Here is a 2,910-nt window from a genome sequence, read left to right as displayed (position 1 = left end):
TTTTGTTTCACTGGAAAGGAAAGATGATGCTCAGTTTTAAACGTTAAAAGTGTACAAGTTGCTTTGTTACAATAAAACTAAATGTGTACACAAAGGATTTGATGCTTTTCTCTCAGAATAGATGTACTTTCTATGATCTTCCAAGTTTGACTTGTATAGCATCATCGTCAAACTTTGTCACCCCAACTTCGTATTTTTTGATACGCACTTTGCAGGATGACCTCAGGGCTATGTGGATTGAGTAAAGGGATTTGAATCAATGTATTAAATGTCTTCATGGCTAGGAAACATGAGTATAATTTGTCATTGGTTTCTGAAAATACATTATTTGGGATATCAGATTGCTCAAAACTCAGTTCTGAATATGTTGTGCCCTTGATTTTTATCTCCACAATTGGCAGTTTTAAAATGGGCCTTTTAGCTGGATATAAAATAGTGCCTGCCACCACCATCAAACAGACCTGGTGCCCTAGTGCCAAGTTATGCATTGGGCAGTTACCGGCATGTCTTCCTTGGCCCTGTAAAATGCTGTCAAGAAGACAGGCTGTCAGAGTAATAAGGCCTTGTTGGTGGTTAGGAGTCACTTTAAGTCCCAGCTCTCTCTAGCACAAAGCTCTCATGACTGTGAATCTAGGTGGTATGATGGACTCTGTCTGCTCAATGCCGTTGTGCAGAGAAGCTCCCTAATGCATAAGCTTTTTAACGCTGTAAAATATAGTAGCTGAAATTAAATGCCACTTTTTCAGAAGTGAATTAATGGACAGCCTGGTCAAATTCAAAGCTTTTTGATGTATAAAACTTTATAAATGGAACTATTCCATCAATAGGCAAAGTGTAACAAAAACCTGTCTAGATGGATAGTATGTAATTTCTGCACAGGTCTCTGTTTAGTAAATACATCACTGTATACCAATCAGGAATCTTGCTCCAATAAAGGAACATAAAGATTTTTTTTGGACTGGGGTCATTCTCCTTGTTTTGTAGAGAAAGAAATGTTACTTGCTGTTGAATTTAGATGATAAGCTAGTTTTTGTCTTCACGTTCTTGGTGTCTGGGGAGGGGGGAAACAAAGCGGGGTCTGGTGGCTCGCACGTGTGATCCTAGCATTTGTTCGTGCTGTTAATTTCTTAGTTTACCTAGGTTATACATTTTTTGTATTAAGTAAGTCCTATATCAAGGACAGTACTGGTAAGTTTTATCACAGGTACCCAGCCACTGGAGGGGTATAGATAATACTCTTCAGGGAAAACGGACTATTAAAAGTGCGTGCAGTGATACTTAAGCCTGTGACTTTGTTATCACACCTGGTGGTTTTACATACTGGTTAGATTTTAGGGCTGTTAGGTTGTAGATTAAAAGCAAATGTTGCCTTTGGGGAAAAGTCAAAAATTGGGAACCGTTTAAGACAAACTGCTGCATTTACTCTCTACCTGATACCTGCAAGTCTTATAAGAAAAAAAAAAGGACTAGATTTTGAGAGGGTGAAATAGCAACTTGGGAAAATTTCTCCAGGCTAGCCAGCCAGCCCTGTGCCCAATTACAATAGGAATTGAGCTGGCCCTCAGGCAAATGTGTATGCTGCTTTGCTCAAGGACATTTAGAGAAGCAAGTAATGGCCCTTCATGTACTTCTCTGGGAAGGGACTGGTATTTGAAAGCTGGGCCATATTCATGAAGAAAATTTAATAACTTTATGAATTGGTAGGAATAGAAGACAGCTGGGAAGATAACCTTGAATTTAGTTTTAAAACCCTGAGGAAGGGGCTGTGCCTGTGGGTCATGCCTGGAATCCTAGTCCTCTGGGAGGCCCAGGTGGGAGGATCTGAGTGCAGGAGTTAGAGACCATCTTGAGCAAGAGAGATTGGGGGAGGTATGGCAGTATCTACCTGTAGTCCCAGCTACCTGGGAGGCTGAGGCAGAAGAATTGCTTGAGCCCAGGAGTTTGAGGTTGCATGGGACACTACTGCATTCTAGCCAGGGTGACTCAACTTCAGGAGGAAATGTTCTGTTTTACACCATCTCTGCAGTTTCATAGTGATTTCAAAAAAGCTTAATTTGAACTGGATTCCCTGACCTCCATTAACAGACTCTTAAAATTTTTTACCCAACTCTGGCTGGCTTTTGAAATGTGTTTATTTTGTTTGTTTTATTTATTTTTCGAGACAGCCTCAAGCTGTTGCCCTGGGTAGAGTTGTGGCATCACAGCTCACAGCAACCTCCAACTCTTGGGCTCAAGCAATTCTCCTGCCTCTGGCTCTCAAGTAGTTGGGACTACAGGTCCCTGCCACAAGGCCTGGCTATTTTTTGGTTGCAGCCGTCATTGTTGTTTGGTGGGCCTGGGCTGGATTCTAACCTGCCAGGTCAGGTGTATATGGCTGGCACCTTAGCCCCTTGAGCCATAGGTGCTGAGCCTATGTAATGTTTATTTTTGAGACAGGGTCTCCCTGTGCTGCCCAGGCTTGATTGCAGTGATGTTATCATAACTCCCTACACACTCTAAGGCTCAAACTGTTCTGCCTCAGACTTCTAGAGATGTAAAGGGTCCACATAATGTTATATTAAGACAATTTGTTTGGCTCACGGATTTGCTTTATATCTGGCCTGCTTGTTCACTTGTGTTAGCTGCTTAGTTCCCAAGAGTATTTAAATCTGGCATAGATTGTTGGGTGTCAAGGAATTGGTAAACAATTGTGTCTGTGTGTTCATTTGGTAATCTGTCACTACTGCCTCCTATTAACTAGTTTCTTAGTTTCGCTTGGTCCCAGAAACAGTTTGGTTTTTCTGTTTTTTGTTAGAGTTTTGTTTTGTTTTGTTTTGTTGAGACAGAGCCTCAAGCTGTCCCCCTGGGTAGAGTGCCGTGGCATTACAGCTCACAGCAACCTCCAACTCCTGGGCTCAAGCGAGTCTCCTG

This window comes from Otolemur garnettii, unplaced genomic scaffold, assembly GCF_000181295.1.
Source record: "Otolemur garnettii isolate 467f Iridium unplaced genomic scaffold, OtoGar3 scaffold00087, whole genome shotgun sequence".
Lineage (NCBI taxonomy): Eukaryota > Metazoa > Chordata > Mammalia > Primates > Galagidae > Otolemur > Otolemur garnettii.
The sequence above is the reverse complement of the archived record's forward strand: the minus strand, read 5'-3'. Positions refer to the sequence as shown.